The 6000-nt window shown below is 42.0% G+C and overlaps 1 long non-coding RNA gene across 2 annotated transcripts in view; it reads left to right on the forward strand.

Annotated features, from left to right (window-relative positions):
• LOC116654914 overlaps nucleotides 1-3746 on the forward strand; it is a 60889-nt gene extending 57143 nt beyond the window's left edge. For both annotated transcript variants that reach the window (XR_006507346.1, XR_004310057.2), the window contains exons 3-4: nucleotides 3433-3529; nucleotides 3592-3746. This is a non-coding gene — a long non-coding RNA (uncharacterized LOC116654914). The remainder of the gene's footprint in view (nucleotides 1-3432; nucleotides 3530-3591) is intronic.
• The last annotated feature ends 2254 nt before the right edge of the window (nucleotides 3747-6000 follow it).

A 6000-nucleotide genomic window follows, 5' to 3' on the forward strand; every position in this document is an offset into this window, starting at 1 on the left:
GGGGTTTGAAAAAAAATGGAGCTCTCTGCTGGAGCTTACACGCTTCTGCACTCCTGCGACGAGCCGGAAGACAACCCATTAGACCAATGTTTCGTCCTTTTTGTTATGCATCGCTCACATTTTGGACATGGTCCTGGGAAGAGGAAGAGGGAAAAGAAAGCAGCATAAAGTCAGAAATTGCATTTCCCCATCTGCGATAGTCAACCAGACAGACAAACGACTCTATATGGTTGGGGCTGAAAACAGTGCGTGCCATGGCTGTAAGGGAAATAATGGAAAACGGAAATAAATAAACAATAATCCGAGCTGCCCTTTGAGGCTCTCAGACCCAATGCAATTCATTTTTCATAAAGTTTTCACCAACTTTATCCGTATTAGATCGAGGCTTATAGTTTTGTTCAAAGCTTTATTTATTGAAGTGCTTACATATATGTTTTATACATATTTTTGTAGTGGCATTTGTTTGTTTGTGTTTGCCTTTTATTTTAATTTCCCTCGACAGCATCTGCATGTTTATTTGTATCTGTATCTGCCACTGTAGCTGTATCTGTATCTGGCCGCACCTCCGTCCTCCCGTCCGCTTTACAAAGCACTTTACACATTAATGTGAAAAAATTGTGCACTGATGTTAGTGCGTCTTCCTCACTTCAGTGCCCAGTGCCTGGCTCCTGGCTCCCACCTCACTCCTGACAGAATGCCAAGCCACAAAACAGACAGGCATCCTTCCACAAACAGCCACCCCCTTTTTCCACCTCATGCTCTTGACATGCTGCGCGCATTTTAATAAAAACGAATTAAAATGTGCACTAATATGTTTTTATTATTTATGCTTATATCTGTATTTATTTGCATGTTGCATGTTGCAAATAAATTGCACTCGAAACTCGAGTGTGGCTGGAAAATGTGTCAGTGAGCAAATTGCTCTGTCAGGCTCTGTCCTCCATGTCCTATTGAGTTCATCAGTATTCCATGCCCCCCCCCAGATCCCCAGATTCAGAGAGCTCTCGTGTACACATTATATCATTTGCCATATGCGGATTAGCCGTAAGCAGATTTGGCACAGAAAGACGCTTTGAAAGTTTACAACAATACCAATACCACCCCCGAACACAGAACACAGAACCCAAAACTCAGAACCCAGATCCAGCCGCCTGGAAGTTGTGGTTGCAAATGAGGACGAGCTGTCTCTGAGCCACTTGAGCCGAGTCTGTGGCTTATAATTTGTTACACAAGAATCAAAGCAGCCACAAGCCAAGCAGAACCGACTTCTTGGAACTCAATCAAAGGGAATATTTTCAATAGTTGTGCAAACATTCATACATACTTTGTCTTTATTCATTATCACTTTATACATATGTATATTAATTTAAGAGATAGGCAGCATTAGTTCAATTTATTTGATTGATTTTGCTTATTCCGTTGATGTTTTTGGAAAATCTTGGAAGAAATCAAGCGTGGTCTGTTCTGCCGAAAGATCCTTTAGCCCCTCCTTTCTGTTCGCCGAACTCCAGGCTAGAACTACTTCCTTGGCCTGCAATGCCGTCTTCAGCTCGAAGAGAACACCCGGTTTTCCTACTGTCATGTGCTTCGCCTGCCGTATCTGGCTCTGCAGCTTAAAGAGTCCCAATTCCCTCAGCCAGCTCTTCGCCAAATCTGCTGCTGGTTCACGGGTGGGTATTGGGTGCTCTGTCGACTTGCTGCGAACAATAACTCGAGGACTCAGCTGTTCACTCGATACCTCCCAGCTCTGAGCCATACCCAAAACCATTAGAAACACTAGCACCGCGAATATTTTCATTGTGAATTCATCAGATGCTTTCCACGTACTGCTAGAAACTGCTACTTCTCGCGTAGATGACTGCCAGTTGTTATCAGCAACTGATAACCCCAAGAGAGTAGACATACCCAGAGATCAAATGCTTTTTTCGGGTGGTTCTGACTACAGTAGTCTTAGAAATCTACATCATCCTTAAAACCACGAAGGTGCAAACTTTGTTGGCTGGTGGCCAGCAACCTAATGGAGCATACGTAGTAGAGTCCAAGACAACCAATTAGAAACGGAAGCCAAGAGGCTTTTTTCAATTAAACCAACGACTAAAAAAATGACCTGGAGCGATGCCCAGGAATTTGTCAGCGGACAAAACAATTTACCGCTGTCAGATAAGACCTTTTAGCATTGTCCGACATTCCCGCACGCTCCATTTAATAAGACAGCTCATTAGCCACCGCCGGGTACACTCGGACATTTCTCTGGGGATGACCCACGACGCATCCCACTGTGGCTGCTCATTCAGCAATACAAAAAAGCGACTAAGTATTAAATTCAAAACATGAAAAGGTAGAGAATTCTTTAAATCGCTTCTGTTTTGGGATCTTCGAAGAGAGACTCCAAGAAATAATCAGGGGGAGAGAGGTAGGAGCTATATATGTTGCATATTAGTTCCTCCTTCCATGGCGAAGGTCAAAAAGCCCCAAGGGCGGTATTTTCCCCATTCCCTCCTTATGAAATAATCGAGGTCCACGTGGGCTTTGGGTCCATAAACGCAAATTGAAAAATGTTAAATTATCATCAAATTTCATGCACTATCAAAGTCAATTTCCTGTGCACCCCACTCCGTTGCCAAAGGCATCCTCGAGGACTCGTGGCCCGTATTCCAGGACTTTGACAAAGACAGTTGGCAGTTGAATTCACCCTCCCACAGCCCATGGCCGAACCCAGCGCCTGCCCGGCAGTCACAAAAATAATTTATTCAACTTGATGCCGTGGCCGCTGTCGGCGGTCGACGGGGCAGGTTTAAGTGGACGAGCGAGGAGGGGTTTGGGGCTGTACGACCGCTGCCCTGCGGTTCATTGTCAGTTAAGCTTTTTAAAAGAAAACCACTTAGAATGTTGACATTATCCTTCACTTTCTATTTATTTTGTCATTTAATCAACTTCCTTCTCGACGGCGTCGACCCTGATTTGCATACCAACCGACGGATGCGCAGGGGGCGCGCCACGAAAGGCCACATCTTGAGATGGACGCCTCGTTTGTCTTCGGTCTCCAGTCTCCGGTCGCCGGTCGCCGGCCTCCCGTATTTGAGCTCTGGCGCCGTCTGGCCCAATCAGTCGAAGTCGAAGGAACGGCAAAAGGACCGAGCCCCCTGGTAAATAAAAATTGCTTTCTGCCGCATAACCTGTGGCCTACTATTCTGCCTCGTCTGCCTTCAGTTCAATTTCCATCTCCGCCCATAAGCTATAGGGATTCGTCGACAAGTCTACATGAAAATGAACTAAGCCACCCACAGAGCGGGGAATATGATACGAATTGGGCAGGAAGTTTTTTTATTAACTTTAATGAAGTCAAAATTATTATAATATTGTTGTACAAATTTAAAAATACCCTTACTGAATTTGTTAAATAAAACTATCTAATTTTCTTTTTTATTTCAGAAATTCAGGTTTTGACTTCAGTTTGTGCAAGAGATTCAAGAAGAGCTTGTTATTCATCTTTAAGAGGTTATTGGATAACTGCATGATATCTAAACAGGTGGGAAAAAATAGTTTATACATATTTACAAACATCTTAATACTTTACATTTTATTTTGAAGATAATCCTCTGCGATAAGTAAGACGAAAAAGGATTAAACCGGCAAGAGTCCCACACCGGAAACTGACAATAAGGATATTCTTCCTTTTTATTAAACATTATTTACAACACTATTATGAATTGTAACATATAAAAGTTGAAAATGTACTAAAATTATTTAAAAAGTTGTAATCTATTCTTAATTTTCTGAAATTTTTGGATTTTTCCGGATTATTTTCAAAAATTTCCCCAATTTTTTCCGAATTTTTCTTATTTTTCCTAAGTTTTCTCTGATTTTCCATAAAATTTTGCACGTCCCTTACCAAAAAATTTTAAAACAAACGAGGTGTCGGATCCATAGTCGTTAGAATTCCCAACCTGTTCAAGCTCGGTTTTCCTATAAATAGAGGCTCGCATCCGCGTTTTAAAATTTTTTGCACAGTTTATCTCGGCCATTTGTGGTCCGATTTCGACGGAAGTAGTCTTAAACGATTCAGGGGACCCACTAAAAGGGATCTATGCAAAAAAAAAATGGAAAATTTGGACACATTTTTAATTTTAAAATTTTTAAACATTTTATTGCATAGGTCGCATCATGATTTTGACTAAAAATTGACCTAAAATTTTATCTCTAATATTTGTCCTTATTTTAATGCAGATCGAAGGGTATTGGATCCCTGATTCATAAATGGTATTCCGTTCTTGAATCGGTTGTTAATTAGTTAAAATATTCTCTAAAAAGAGGGTCAAAAGTGAAGATTTTGGCTAAGTAAAGAAAGGTGTACCCATATTTTCATTTTTCGTAATTTAAAAATGTGTATAGCTTTGATAATTATCTGCTATGGTATATCAAAATCAGGGTTCAAAAACTTCACCCCCTCGAAGATAGCGTTTCTTGTTTTGTGTTATTAAAGTAATTCTATGAATATTTTAAAAGCTTTGGTGGTTTGGGGTGTGCATACACCCCAGTCCTTCCCCTCGTTATATGCCCAGCCCCATAAAAGGTTTAGAGTCTCGCTGAGAACAGAGGAAACGACGAAAAGACGACTTGGACAAGTAAATACTGGGAGCAAGCATGTAAATAATGCGAGAGTGCTAACTGCGGACGTCCTGACCAGGAGTTGGAGTGCAAGGTGGGTACGGCTCGTAGTATGGAGTCCGGAGCAGCGGGCGGAGAGGGCGGGCGGGCAGACTTAAGCCGCACTTGGGCAGTCAGTCCCATAAAGGAAAATCCTATTGAATGGCCTTTTGTTTTAGCATGGAAATGCTTTTAAACATCCTCCGAACAGCACAAAAAGCAAAAGTGCGCAAAGGGAAAAGCGAATTTCTTGCGTCCTGGATCCGATTGCTTCTTGTTTATTATTCGCTCAGTCAGCTCTAATGAAGGCGTGCACAATGAGTCTGTCCACTCAGGAGCACTTATCCCTGCTTACGCTGCCCATCCTCATCTTCGTCCTGGTTCTCGCCCTCGTCCTGGCCGAATAAAAAACTGGGCCAGTCAGAAAAGCTAGACTGCTGAAAATATGATGGAAAAGTCGCTCTTTGTTCCTCTCAAATTCCTACCTAATTTGATTTTTCACAGAATAATACCATCTATAAAGAGATAGTATAAGACAAGTGGGAGGAAAGTGTTGTGGAAATGCCTTCAATGCTGAAGGCACCATTTCCACCACAAAACTATATCAACAAACTCATCGAAAAATTCAGGATAATAGTGGCCCGCCTGAGGGCAACCTCAGGCCAAAAGTTTTCGATGTGCGAGTTAATTAGTAGCCTATTGATAAAGTTGAATTGCAGCTAATGTGGGAAAGTTTGTCGGTCGTCGTCGGACCAGAACCGACAGCCCCATGCATACACATTTATTAATTAAAATGCCGCAAAAACACACAAACACGCCGCTCCCTGCGACGTCCGCCAGGCTCCGGCTATCTCATTCATTAGCGTTTGTCAAGGGCTTATCAAAAACATAGAGAACTGGTCCAGGACTGGCCCGGGGAGTGGGTCGAGGGAGGCGAAGGAGGCAAAGGTTAAATTGATGGGCATGTTTGTTAGTTTAATTATGTATTTTCTGCGAGTCCTTCAGCGAGAGCTCTCTGCTATCATTCACAATATTCGCTGTCATTGTTGGAATAATGTGAAAGGACAGGAGCATCCCGCAAACAAACAAAGTGCCAATACAAACAGCCAACAATTCGCAAACACATCTCCACACATTCCAAAGAACAGTCTATGCGAAAATTGCGGCTTATGTCAACAATAATTTTTGCACAGTTTTCCAGCCCGTGGCTTTTCCCATTTGATTTTTAATTTGGCTGCGGTTATGGACTCGATGACCGCAAATTTCTAATAACAACTTGTAATTACATAAATTGAATCTCTTTGTAGTGACTAGAGAGTTCAGGTATTTTATATTAAAGTTTCTGATTTTGTT

The sequence above is a fragment of the Drosophila ananassae genome, chromosome 3R (genome assembly GCF_017639315.1).
Source record: "Drosophila ananassae strain 14024-0371.13 chromosome 3R, ASM1763931v2, whole genome shotgun sequence".
Taxonomy (NCBI): Eukaryota; Metazoa; Arthropoda; class Insecta; order Diptera; family Drosophilidae; genus Drosophila; species Drosophila ananassae.